Genomic DNA, 14,194 nt, shown 5'->3' on the forward strand with positions numbered 1-14,194 from the left:
ACTAGCCAGCATATAGCATAAATAAAAAGAACATGGCCATGCGAGCTGATCTGCGCGTGATAGAGTCTATTGTTTCATCTCCTGCCATCGCTAGGGTCCCGTGTGATGAGTTGCATCTGAGTGTGTCACAAAGTCAGCATTGTCTTCCAAATCCATCTCCACGTTTAAACTGACCTCTCCGTGTTTTTCTTGGTTGTCACGCTGAGGGCAATGTTTATCTTGTTATGCTAGTTATACAGTGCAGGCTATTTTTCCATAAGGGAAATATCATGTGTCAAGCATCCGAAATGCCAAAGGAGCATATATGAAGGCAGCTCTTTACTCTGATGAATGATGGGAAACTTTTGGAGACTGGGGGGAATGTTCTACCATTATTAAGATCTCACTGCTCAGTGTGAGGTGTGATACTGGTACTACGTTGGCCATATGTAGCTAAGGGTATGTCTACACTACCACCCTAGTTCGAACTAGGGTGGTTAATGTAGGCAATTGAAGTTGCAAATGAAGCCTGGGATTTAAATATCCCGGGCTTCATTTGCATCTTGCCGGGCGCCGCCATTTTTAAATCCCCAGTAGTTCGGACTCCGTGCCCGCGGCTACTGAATTCGGGTCAGGAACTGAATTTCAGGTCAGCTGACTCCCACACCAAGAGCAGCACAGAGCCAGGTGTAAATGCAGCGTTTACAAAGACAACCCGGGCATTCGTGCGCTCCACTCCTATGGCCTTGTTTCTGTGCCCCCTGTGGACGGGATCCCTTTCAAAGCCCCACTGCTCTGCTCTGCCCATGGCTTTTGACCATGAACACAGAGCTTGTAGAAGCAATCCAAGAAGATTCTGATATTGCAGTGGGCTTTCCTACCATCTCAGCGAGTGCCAGTATTCTCATTGGGGCTGTTCAGAGCATGACGGGACAAGGAGAAGGATCATGTATTTGCATCTCCTTATCCAGGGGTTATTTCTGCTTTAATCTAGGCTCTTGTGGAGTCTCTTGGGTTACTGCAGCAATGGGGACCGTACGAATGCTGCCGACAATACGCGAAGCAGTACAATTCGGTGGTTCTCCCTCTTTCCTGCGCAGTTAAATACACATTCTCCCAGCAGCTAGTCTGCCTCTCCTCAGTGATGCTAAAACCAGCTCTTTAGGAAGCATCACCTCCCGGTAGAGAGGGAACTTTGCAGCGGTACGCACCATTTTTTGAGGTGCCGAGTCAGGCGACAGGTCACAGTTCCAACAGGAGCTAGGACTGTAAAGAGAATAAAAAGCCAGAGATAGAGAGATGACCTAGAACCATGACCAATGGGAGCTGTCGGGAGGTGCCTGGTCGCGTGAGTCTCCATGACAACCCAGGCGCTCAGGGGGTGCAGGGACCTGGCGGCCATTTCCTGGGAGTCGTGGTAAACACAGCCAGGGTATAGCAGTCAATCCCCTGCCTGGAGTCTCGCCCCCCCACTCAAACTCCCTCCCATAGCTCGCACCCCCAATAGTGCAACACCCTGCCCCGGCCTGGAGTGCTCTCCTGCACCCTGAACCTCTCATTTCTGGCCCCACCCAGAACCTGCGCCCCAAGCTGGAGCCCATCCCCACCACACTGCACCCCTGTGCCCCAGCCTGGAGCCCCCTTGTGCACCGCACACTCCATCTCTAGAGATGGTTAAATCCTGGTTTGACCAAGCCCTGGCTGAGTTGGGGTTGGTCCTGCTTTGGGCAGGGGGATGGACTCGATGACTCCTGAGGCCTCTTGCAATTCTACGATTAGCCTAAACCCTCCTTTCCTACGTACCAATGCTGCACTGCTCCCACTGTGAAGCATTTCACCTTCCCGAGGGAATCGCCACAGGGTGTAACTCTCAGGCCATTCTCAGCTGGCCCTCAGGACCCTTCTAGCCTCTTCCAGCCCCAGGAACAAATGGACGGAAGGAGACCTTTGTCCTCCTTGCCAGAGGATGTGGTGAAGGCTCGGACTTTAATAGGGTTCAAAAAAGAGCTAGATAGATTCATGGAGGTTAGGTCCATCAATGGGTATTAGCCAGGATGGGTAGGAATGGTGTCCTTAGCCTCTGTTTGGAAATGGGTGACGGGGAGGGATCAGGTGAGGATTACCTGTTGTGTTCTCTCCTTCTGGGTCATCTGGTATTGGCCACTGTCGGCAGACAGGATCCTGGGCTAGATGGACCTTTGGTCTGACCCAGTCTGGCTGTTCTTATGTTCTCCCTTCCTCAGCTGTACTAGGAATTGACTGCCTGTTTGTGCATTATGCAGCAGCAAACAGTGTCCCAAACTTAGTCACAGCCTCACAGTGCGGTGGAGAATAAATGAGACCAAAGGAGCCCTAAAGGCCATGGCTTCACTTGCTAAATAAAAGAACGAGCTCTCCTTGTTCACTCCCCCCTCAGGAGCGGGCCTAGACGAGCTGCGGCAACCGGTGCCCTAGGCGAAACGCGCGATTGGTGCCCGATTGGCGCCCCTGCCTCCAAAGCCCTCAACGGCAGTTTATCTTGGCGCCCTAGGCGACCGCTTAGTTCACCTATATTGACGGGCCACCACTGTCCCCCGTCCTGGCAGTGTATCAGAGCTCCCTCACCAGAACCAGATCTGCAGAAGGAAAAGGAACATGTCAGCAGTGTTTCCAACCCTTGGCTTTCCGGCTGAAGGGACCAGCGTGGAGTCTGTAATACGTAGCCTACAGTGAGGTGCTGTACACGCTGGCCCCCTCAGCCACACAGAGCCCCCAAAAAGAAAGAATGGAAGGAGTCGAATGGAGGCTACACAGTACGATGGATGCTAGTGGTAGCTGAGGGATGGGGAGGTGATCTGGCCACAGTGAAAGGCGGGGGCGGGGGCGAAATGAAAAGGTACCAAGAAAGAGAAATAGGAAGCACTGTGCCTGGTAACACAGCATGCAGTCCAAGCTCACACAGGGGGCTCAATATGCCAATGAATTAAGAATAGTTTCCTATTACAGCAAATAGCCCTATATTATAGAACAGGGAACCAAAGACCGACGGGCCTCCCTTGCCAAGACGACCAGCCTCAAGACATGGCAGATAAATATTCAGTTTTGGTAAGAAAGTCCAGGGCATTCATGTTCACCATGTTGGGTTTACTACTGGTCAGCTTGTGCATGCTGATGATCTAACTGTAAGGTAAATAACTTAAAACGTATGTTTAACTTCCTTCCACAAGCAAAACACAGGATGGCGAGGGTGGCCTCTCTCAAAGAAAGAATTTTACAAGTGCAGATTAGAAGACAGTTTTACAGATGCCTGGTTTGTGCTGGGATGGTTTGCTGCTGCTGCTACAAGAAAAGGTCTTTTATTGCAATTGCAGCAGAAATGTAAACATTTGAAATAAAGCTAAACAAGAGTTTGGTTGTTGAGGAAAGGGACAGTCATCTGTCAGCATTTGGCAAACAAGCTATTCTTAAGTGCGGTTTTCTGGAGCTCTAAACTTCAGTTCTATCAAGCAGATCAAATATTTTAGCCTCGATCCTTTTTTTAACCACATGCCTGGAGCATCTTACAGTACCTCCTGCTGGCTGGAATATAGAGCACCATTGACAACGGCCACAGGAGGTCTTGTGTAATTTGTCCACCCACTGGATGGTAGGAAGAGAAATCTAAGTGCCAAATTCTGATCCCACTGAAGTTGGAGATTTTCCAAGGCAAAGGATTATTAGTTACCCAATTCTCATTGGAAAAGAAATCTGTTCGAGTTGGATGCCTTGGAAAAAAATCTATCCTTATGGCATCAAAAGCCCTATATGTGAAATCCTACAGTTATAGGGCCAGTTTTACACCAAGGTGTGTGCAGACAGGTCCAAGAGACTCCAATGGAGTTGCATGTGGAACTTGACCCGTGCAAAACTTGGTTCATAGAGGGGGCCCTAAATCCAGGTTTGCCCCAGGTTTTAAACATTTTCAGGGCTGCTTCTCTTCTATCAAATTCTTCTCTTACCTCAGTGTGTGTTTGCAATGTGCTTAGCTGGCTGGGGGAGTGGCTTGCAGACCCAATCACATGGGCTACATCTACACTGGCCCCTTCTCCGGAAGAGGCATGCTAATTTCTAACTTTGGAATAGGGAAATCCGCGAGGGATTTAAATATCCCCCGCGGGATTTAAATAAACATGTCCGCCGCTTTTTTTCCGGCTTGGGGAAAAGCCGGAAAAAAGCGTCTAGACTGGCGCGATCCTCCGGAATAAAGCCCTTTTCCTGAAGGTAGGAAACCCACATTTCCAAAACCCACATTTCCTCATTTGGGAGATTTTAGTCCCTCCCCCTCCTTCCAGTTGGTCAAATGCCATCAAGCTAATCTGACAGAGCATCAGCAACAGCAGAACAATCTGATGCAGCCCAAAGTATCTCAGCTTTATATCTAGATCAGTGTTTCTTAAACTTTTTAAGACAGCGGAACACCAAACAATATATATTTTTTTAATGCGGCACACCAAGGATTTTTTTTTGTTGAGCAAAGAAAAAAAAAAAAGCCGAGGGAAATGCGGTCGTGGCCCCTTTAATTGCCACGTGTCCCGATTGAGCTTCCGTCAGCCACCAGGAAAAGAAAAAACTCGCAAAAAAAGAAGCGACTTTTCTGGCTGTGGGAGGGGAAAGGAAGAGAAAGCAAAATCCTACGTTGGGGCAAGATTACTTCTGCTGACCAGGGGAGGGGTGGCAGCAGTTCCTGGCAGTGTCATGCCTCTGAAAGGCGCCAAGATGTCATTGGGCACTGGGGGTCAGCTGGGGGTGGGAGGATTGGAAAGCTGCTTTGCAAATGTTAATGCCCTCCCACACCAAAGTACCACTCTACTGATGTCTTTCGGCCATAGGTCCAGCCTGCCTAGAGACTCTCTCACTTGGGCTGCTGTTATTATTTGTGGTCCTCAAATCAGGGTGGGGGCCCCACTGTGTAAACATGAAGTACAAGGCAATTTCTTCCCTAACAGATTTCTTAGTCTGTTCCTCTCCGTGGGCTCCCCAGTCAGGGCTGGCCCTCAACATCTTAGCACCGGAGGCGGGGAGCTCAAATGACTCCCCCATGCCCCTCACTTGGGCCAAAACTTTGAAAGGTCTCAAATCTCTGGGTCCTAGTGGCACCCCCCCCAGTCTAGCACCTGAGGCGGCCGCCTCAGTTCGCCTCATGGTAAGGCCAGTCCTGTCCCCAATGCCCTACAGCCACCTCAGAGCTATCCCCTGAGCAGGTATGTTCGACAGGTAATGTCCATGAGATCTCTCTTCACCGTAGTGCACCCTCACTGCAATTTGGGCATGAAAATAGCTCTCAAAGCCATATCTCTGGGGTGGGAGACCTAAAGCCCAGGGGCTGGATGCGGCCCTCCGTTTGCCTAGATAGCCTGCCCTGGAGGCTCGGGGATCTCCCCCCCAGCATTGAGGAGCCCCCGCTGTCCCTCCGTGGGGCTGGAACACACAAATTCTACTAGCCTGGGCCCCCCAGGGTTCTAGTGTGTGAAGGGACTGTGGGGAACGTCTTTCTTCTTCTCAGTTGGGGGCCAAGTCAGTGAGGGTTTTGGGGGGGTTTCTTTTTTGTGCCTCTCACTTGTGTGTGTGGCCCCCGACTGATTTTTCTGTGGGTCAACAGCCCTCGACCCTAAAAAGGTTCCTCGTCCCTGCCATAACTCCCAGTGTTTAAGCCATAAGGCATTTTGGTATCAGCCTGTTTAAGTTTATGCATATTTATCGCAGACACTGTCATCTACTCCCCCCTGCCCTGTCGGTTCTGACCTCGGCATGCAATCACCAGACTTGCCTTCACATAAAGGCAAGGACTGCTTGAACTCTGTGCTCTATGATAACAACTCCCTCTGTCTGCCCCTCTCAAGAGGCAGACGGGGTTACATGCTTGGTCAGAGTGTGCCTTCGAAGGAAAGCCAGTGAGTCAGGGAAAACTTACAAATCGTCCCATTTCGGTCTATTTGAACAATGTTAAAACCTTGCGACATTGCAGCCTAGTGTAAATACAGAGTAGGTCTCTTTCTGGCCGGGGTCAAATGTGTAAAGAACAATTGTTCCTCCCAAAATATAAAGAGACGCTTTCCTGCCTTACTAGAAATCAGCATGGTATCATGACACAAAGTATTTGTCTTATTCCTGGGACAATGTTCGTCTCTCTCCAGTTGACTCTTAAGCTCCATTCTAAAAAGTCTCTGATCAATGGAGGGGAAACTTGAGTGAATCCATTATCTCTTTTTCCAAGCCAAGGCACTCTGAAGTAGCATTAAGTCCTGTCATACCTAGACTTTGACCCATTGTGTGTTGCCCAAGTTATATCTGCATTGTGAGACACCTTCCCACCATTTGCTACGATCAGATCCATTGTACATATCTGCATGACCACAGAGCTCCTTTGAACTTCAAAAGAGTTTTAGTTCTTTGATTACGACTTTATCAGCAGCCCATAATCAGGGTACAGACCGACCCATTCAGAATTTAGACTTAACTAAACTTTTTGACTGCAGACAATTGCAGGTATGTAGCCAGCAAATGGCCTTTGTGTGTATCCAAGTTATTTATCAAGATAAACCGACTCTCCTTTTTCAGGAGACAGGCTTCCCCCGCAGGTGTGAAGCGTTAGCCTCTTGAGATATCAAAAGTCATCACAGCTAATAAAGTAGCTGCAGCCCAGACTTCCCCGGGAGATGGACTTTCAACAACTAGTCCACATACCACTTTGATCCTGATAACTGTACATTAAACACCGAGTACCCTCAGATGGGCGTTTGACCCTGGGTCCCTGCAGTGTTTCAGAAACGTCGGCTCAAGCGGCAGCCTAGCAGACCTACTCTAATACAATTTAAGCTCAGGGACCAGACATTTTCACATATTTTCAATGCTTTCTCCTTTGACTTCTACGCTCTACTGAATGAAAGGCAACAGAGTTAAGTTTAGGGATAGAACCAGGCCTGCGGATCTCGATGCAGTCCTGGGACAGGCAAGCTCCATGTGTGAAAAAAATCAGAAAAGGGCACTGCATGATAGATGGACTGAGGAGGCAACGGATTGCCTTGTGATACTGGTAATGAGCTCCTGTGTTTCACCAGCGGGTTGGGAGAATATTGACAGGGCATTCCCAGAAAGCAGGCAAAGCTCTAGCCTGCTATAGTTACACAAAAAATAAAATGAGAAAGTCATTGGCCAGATATTTCATCTTTATATCTAGATCAGTGTTTCTTAAACCTTTTAAGACCGCAGAAGACCAAACAAGTTTTTTTTTTAATGCGGCACGCCAAGGGTTTTTTTGTTGAGCAGAAAAAAAAAAAGCCAAGGGAAATGCATACGTGGCCCCTTTAATTGCCACGTGTCCTGACTGAGCTTCCGTCAGCCGCCGGGAGAAGAAAAACTTGCCAATAAATAAAATAAATAAATAAAAGAGGAAGAAGAGGTCACGGTTCACCTCCAACTGGCTCATGGAACACAGTTTAAGAAACTCTGATCTCGATGCTCCCACTGCTGTTAGTGCTATAGTACCTATTTAAACACAATGGAGCATGCCTGACCCTTCACCTCAGGCCTACCAGACAGGGCACTGCAGGCGGGTTAGTCTCCTCTCACAGCCCCTTCTAACTCCCACTCCTGTTAGTTCCAACCTTCCACCCCAGTTCGCTGTTCCCCATCTCCCGCCTTTCTGCTGATGTCCCTGACCCCTTCTCAGCAGCCAGGAGAAAGCAGAAGAACCTCACCTCTCAGCAGCTAGGAGGCATGGACATGGCCAGATGTTCTACACGAAGGGACCCTTGCTTTTGTGACATGCCTGTGACGAATCCTCCTGGAAACTGGACATGAGGCAGCAACCTAAAAAGTCCAGAAAGACGAAGGCACGGGAATGTATGACACCAGTGCTTCTGGAAAACGTAGCCATTGGCTGAGGTCTTGTGGCAATAGGGGCTTAAATGAGTATCACAATCAGTGCTCCCTGTAAGCTAAGTGCTCGGGTGGCCACCCAGGAGAGATTCAAGTGCCACCCAGCTGATTAGCAGAGCACCCACAGCCAGCAGTGGTGGTGCACATCCACCCATGCACAAGTGCACAGAATAAAATTTATTCTGCACAAGGATGGAAAAATTAGAGGAAACATTGATCACAATCTGTATTATGTTATTCAAAAAGGGGGCTAACCCCTTTTTTTCTGTCTGAATCTCATACAGCTGCAGCTTTCTAGTTTGCTACAAATTTCAGCACCAAAATGTAGTGGTCTTCTTGCCAAATTTAGGCTTTGTGTGCTTGCAAGTATATGCAGGGCTCCAAGGATGCTGATTTCAGTACTGCAGCACAGCATGAATCCAGGGTTTAGATACTGGGGGCTAAACGTCCCGTGTTTTATAAGCTGCAGTTGATGAAGGACAATGCTTTGTGATTGCGGTTGTTGTTTGAAACCTTTCAACACAAAAAGTGCACATTTTCCGAAAGCTGGAGGGGCTAAGGCAGAGCTGATAGAGTAGACAGTATGCTCGTGTTGGGCAGATGGACTTTTAAAGGGTCATTTGAACAATGGTGATGTTAATATGACACCTCAGCTGTCAAGATAGAATGCGCAGGGTCACCATTTCATCTTGGCCAATGCTACATGAATGCTGCACTTTGCAGACCCATAACTTTCATGCTGCCTGCTCTATATCTAGGGGAGAGGCATTTGGAGGCCATCTAGACCATTATTACAATAGTCCTCCACTATCAGGTGACAGCAAATGGGATTGTGACTGACACACTTACTGGCTGTGTCTAGATTGGCATGATTTTCTGGAAATGCTTTTAACGGAAAAGTTTTCCGTTAAAAGCATTTTCTGAACAGAGCGTCTAGATTGGCACGGACGCTTTTCCGCAAAAGCACTTTTTGCAGAAAAGCGTCCATGCCAATCTAGACGCGCTTTTCCGCAAAAAAGCCCCGATCCCCATTTTCGCGATCGGGGCTTTTTTGCGGAAAACAAATCTGAGCTGTCTACACTGGCCCTTTTGCACAAAAGCTTTGTGCAAAAGGGACTTTTGCCTGAACAGGAGCAGAATAGTATTTCCGCAAGAAGCACTGATTTCTTACAGTAGGAAGTCAGTGCTTTTGCGGAAATTCAAGCGGACAGTGTTGTCAGCTGGCAAGTTTTTCCGGAAAAGCGGCTGATTTTCCGGAAAAACTGACCAGTCTAGACACAGCCATTGGGTGTGGTGCCCTGCCCCATCCAGACCACTTACAGAGAGAGAAAGAATGAATGTGTTCTACAGCCTGAGCTGAGAGCCAGCTGGCTGTATAGCTCAAGTGGTAGAGGCGCATGCCCTAAGCTCCAGAAGTCCCAGGCTTAGTTCTGCTTATCAGCTTTACAGGATAATTACTCACATGGCCCGTGACTAGTGTTTCCTGTAAGCTGTGTGCTTGGCCAGCCACCTAGGAGAGATTCAGGTGTCACCCAACTGATTAACAGAGTGCTCACAACTTACAGCATGTGTTTCTCCTGGTGGTGCACATGCCTTAACACATACAACACAATTTATTCTGCACATGGCTGGAAAAAATTAGATTGCACATTGCACCTTGATTGTAAGTTACTGTTATTTCCAGTTATGTCAGCTCCTCCCCACTACTAGCTTCAGAGGCATCACAATGCTCGCTCTTTTTCCATGGCCTTTTATTACTTGAGCATGTATTCCTCTTTTCACTGGGCTTTTCTGTGCTGGAATTCCAGGTGTCTCTCTTCCTTCAGCTGACTCTTGTGCAGTGAAGGATGCCATGGATTAGGCTCTGCTCTGAATGGCAGTCAGATCCTAGCTATTTGTTATTTGCCATCCATAGCTGTTCTCAGAGCCGGCAAGCACATGAAGATAAATCTGGAGGTTAAACCTGGAGGCTAATTATCTCCGTTGTTGCGCCCTCTGTCTTCTTGTTGTCTTTGTCAGTCAGTTCTCAGTGATTCATTGAACCTTCAAGCTTCTATCTCTTGCTGATACTTGACAAGTGGATACTTGACGGAGTTGGAGAGAGCAGCATATGTTCTCTGCGTTATAGGGGAAGCTTATCTAACCATAACCAGTGCAGTGAATGAGAACACATGAAATGAATATAACATTTCTTCCTAGTGCAAAAAGCAAAATAAAGTTGGTGATGTGCATTGCCCATCCACTGACCCGCATGGACATGTTTTTCAAAAGCAGAGGGCTAGTTGGAGGTCTCCATGCATGGACTCACATTTGTCCATGCAAAACATAAATGTTTTCTATCTATATGGGCACATATTTTTCCCCAACACACACAGGCAAACAAACCTCAGCAATCTAACTATTTGGCCAAATATCAAGATCACAAAAGATCCACAATGCCATAGATCAGGAACTATCACCTACTCAACTTTGGAAGCCCCAGGAGCCCACAACGATACAGCATGTGCCGAGGGCCGCAACTTAAGTGTGGTTGCATATACATGCAAATGTATGCAAATAGCTTCTTTCACGCCGATAGGCATGAATACAAAGCACTTCCCACAATGCCCTGGCCCTCCTGCCACCTCCTCTCTGAGGGCTGACAACCTGTACCCGCCTGTTCCAGCCAGCCCATCCGCTTGTGTCTTTCAATGCTCACCCTGCCTGGGAGACGCCTCGCCATTGTGGAGCATGTTCCCAGTGGAGGCCATGTTCAAAGGATCCCACCCGTGGGCCACGTGTTGAGCCCCACGTAAACCCAAACCACATCGCGGGCCACAAACAAACAGGCCACGTGCCTCGTATTGAGTAGCCCTGTCTTAGATCATTGGGTCGCATTACGCCCCACCCTCCTAACCACATAGGCCATTCTGAGCACATCCAACCTGTCCACCAAGTGGCTTCCCGTAGGCAGAAGTGTCATTTTCAAGGTGGGACAGTTTGGGGGTATGCATCTGTGTCCAGTTATGACTTCTATTTGAGTTTATTAACACAATTTACCATTGTAACCTTCCACATGAGTTAGTACCTCCATTTTGTGGCAGAAAACACACTCCTGTCAGGAAGAGGTGGAGGAGGCATATTCTAGAACAAATAATGGAAGTATCAAAAACAAAATCCCCCAAACCTGGCAGTATTGGGGAACTCGAACTCCCCAGACATCTGTTGGAAAAATAATACAGCAAAACACAAAATGTTCAGTCTGTTCTTAAAAGGAGAACAGCAAACTACTCTGATGCAAAGGGAAGAACAGTAAGAGGCCAATATGGCGCCATCAGGTGCTCTTTAATGACCCGAAACTAAAAAAGAAATCCTTCGAAGAGTGGAAATAAGGACTCATTGATAAGGAGTACAAACATGCAGGGACCACATCAGAAAGGCTAAGGCTCAAAATGAGGTGCTCTTATCCAGGGACATAAAAGCGAATAAGCAGAGATTCCATAGATACATTCAGACCAAGCATGAAAAGAGAGGAGAAAACGATAGGTCCATTACTTACTGGGGAAGGAGAACTAATAATGGATGACACGATGAAGGCTGAGGTGTTTATCGCCTACTTTGCTTTGGCCTTCTTTAAACAAGTTAATTGTGACTACAAATTCAACACAATCAATTTTAACAAGGGGAAGAACGTAGTAGGGAAAGATCAGGTTGAATAGGTTAGATGTATTCAAGTCAGGAGGGCCTTATGAAATTCACCATATAGTACTTAAGGAACTAGTGAAAGCCATCTCAAAATTTGTGAGTGATGATCTTTGAGAACTCAAGGAGGGTAGACAAGGTCCCAGGAATGGAGAAGGGCAGACATAGTATCTATCTTTAAAAGGAGGGGGAGGGGGCTCAAAGGACCCGGGGAATTATAGACCAGTCAGTCTAACTTTGATATGTGGAAAAGATCCTGGAAGAAATAATTCAATCAATTAATTTGTAAGCACTCAGGGTGTGTCTAGACTACAGGGATTTTTCCAAAAATCTTTACCTGTGTCTAGACTGCAGCCGCATTCTTTTGAAAGTAAATCGAAAGAACGTGGCAGTTTGTTCGATCTCGGAAAACCTCATTTTATGAGGAATAACACCTTTTTTTTGAAAGTGCTCTTTTTTTGAAAGGCGCTATGTAGTGCAAACTGTGCTTTTTCGAAAGAGAGCATCAGACTGCCTGGGTGCTCTCTTTCAAAAAAGTGGCTTGCTTTTTCGAAAGTACCGGTTGTAGTCTTCACGCTCTTTTTTGAAAGAGGCTTTTTTGAAAGATGCTTTTGGAAAAGCCTCTTTCGAAAGAGGCTAGACATAGCCCTAGAGAATAATAGGACCATCAGCAATTGTCAACATGTATTTGTCAAGAACAAATCTTGCCAAACCAAACAAACTTTCTACTTTGGCAGGGTGACTGGCCCAGCTGTAGATATTCTATAGATTGATTTTAGGAAGGCTTTTAACACAATCCCTTGTGATATTTTTAAATGAACTAGGAAAATGTTGTTTAGATGAAATTATAAGGTGGGCACATACCTGGTTGAAGGATCGAACTAGAAGAGTCGTTCTCAGTGATTTTCTCTCAGTTTGGGAGAACGCGTCTAGTGTGGTCCCGGGCAAGTCAATGGTTTCTTTAGTGACATGGGAAATGGTGTGGAGTGCATGCTAGATAGGGAGTCTGTATTCTGGGAAGGGGCTTGAGAGTCCAGAGTTAGAAAGCCTGTCTGGGCGCTTCTGAGACCCAGATGACTTGAAAACACATGGGACCCAGCACACATGGGACCCAGCTGGCTTGAAAACACATGGGACCCAGCACAAGGGGAGAACTCACCAGAACACAAGGTCTCGTTTCTCTTCCAGGCGGTTGGGATTAGGGTACATAAAAGATCACTTAAAGCTCCAGGATACAGAGCTCAACTAAGCTGGCAGCTCAGTCACAGTGATACGAAGTGGGTAAAGCTTGAACTTACCCATGGTCCTTTAGCATGATACACCCACATATGGAATACTGCGTGCAGATGTGGTTGCATCATCTGAAAAAAGATATTTTAGCATTGGAGAAAGTTCAGACAAGGGCAACAATAATGATTGGGGGTTTGGAACAGCTCCCATATAAAGAGAGATTAAAAAGACTGAGACTTTTCAGCTTAGAAGAAAGGGGACTAATGAGGGATATGATAGAGGTCTATAAAATCATAACTTGTATGGAGAAAGTGAATAAGGAAAAAATATGTATTTGTTCCCATAACATAAGACCTAGGGGTCACCGAATGAAATTTGTAGGTAGCAGTTTTAAAACAAACAAAAGGAAGTTTTCTTCACGCAATGCACAGTCAACTTGTGGAACCCCTTGCCAGAGGATGTTGTGAAGACCAGGACTTTAACAAAGTTCAAAAAAGAGCTAGATACATTCATGGAATTTAGGTCCATCAATGGTTATTAGCCAGGACGGGCAGGAATGGTATCTCATCGCCTGTTTGTCAGAGGCTGGGGATGGGTGACAGGAGAGGGATCATATTGGCCATTGTTGGAAGGCAGGATATTGGGCTAGCTGGACCTTTGTTCTTATCCAGTATAGCCAGTCTTATATTCTTAGTTGGGGCCAGTCCAAGACTGTGAAACAATGTCCCCAGGAATTGAAGACCATCACCAACACTTCACCACATTGTGTTTCAAGTGCAGACACATGTCTTGAACCTCACTTTAGCTAATCTAAACATAGCCTGTGTATATTAAAATTATAAATGATATGTACACAATTTCTCCTTGGGCAGATTGAAAGGGAAAGACTAAACTGCATGTGACAAATGCTGATCTCCAGTTATGGCCTTCTGGAAGATGCTCAGGGCCTGAAAACAGTGACACTGGTGCGTGTCTGCTGAGAAAAAGATGAGACGTCATGGCCAAAATTTTCGTCTCTGACTAGTGTTTTGGGGTAACTCACTTCTGAGTGCCCAGAAATTTAAAGGGGCCTAATTTTCAAAGATAACTTAGGCTCTGTGTACACTGTGGGGGTTTTCTGGAATATTTCCGGTATCCCGGAAAAACCCCGCCGTGGCTCTTCTGCTTTTTTTCACAGAAGAGCAAACACGTGCTTTCAGTGAGCCCTGTGTACCTTATTTCATGAGGCATAAGGGCTCCTCTGAAAGAGTAGGCTTTTCTGCCATTTGGCCCCGTCTAAACGGGGCCAAATGGCGGAAAAGCCACTTCTGGAAAAACAGTCGAAAAAAGATATGCAAATTGTGGAGTGCAATGTGCATAGCTTTTTCCAATAAAACCCAATAATGTAGATCTAGCCAAAGTGCCCACC

Source organism: Pelodiscus sinensis, chromosome 11 (genome assembly GCF_049634645.1).
Source record: "Pelodiscus sinensis isolate JC-2024 chromosome 11, ASM4963464v1, whole genome shotgun sequence".
NCBI lineage: Eukaryota > Metazoa > Chordata > Testudines > Trionychidae > Pelodiscus > Pelodiscus sinensis.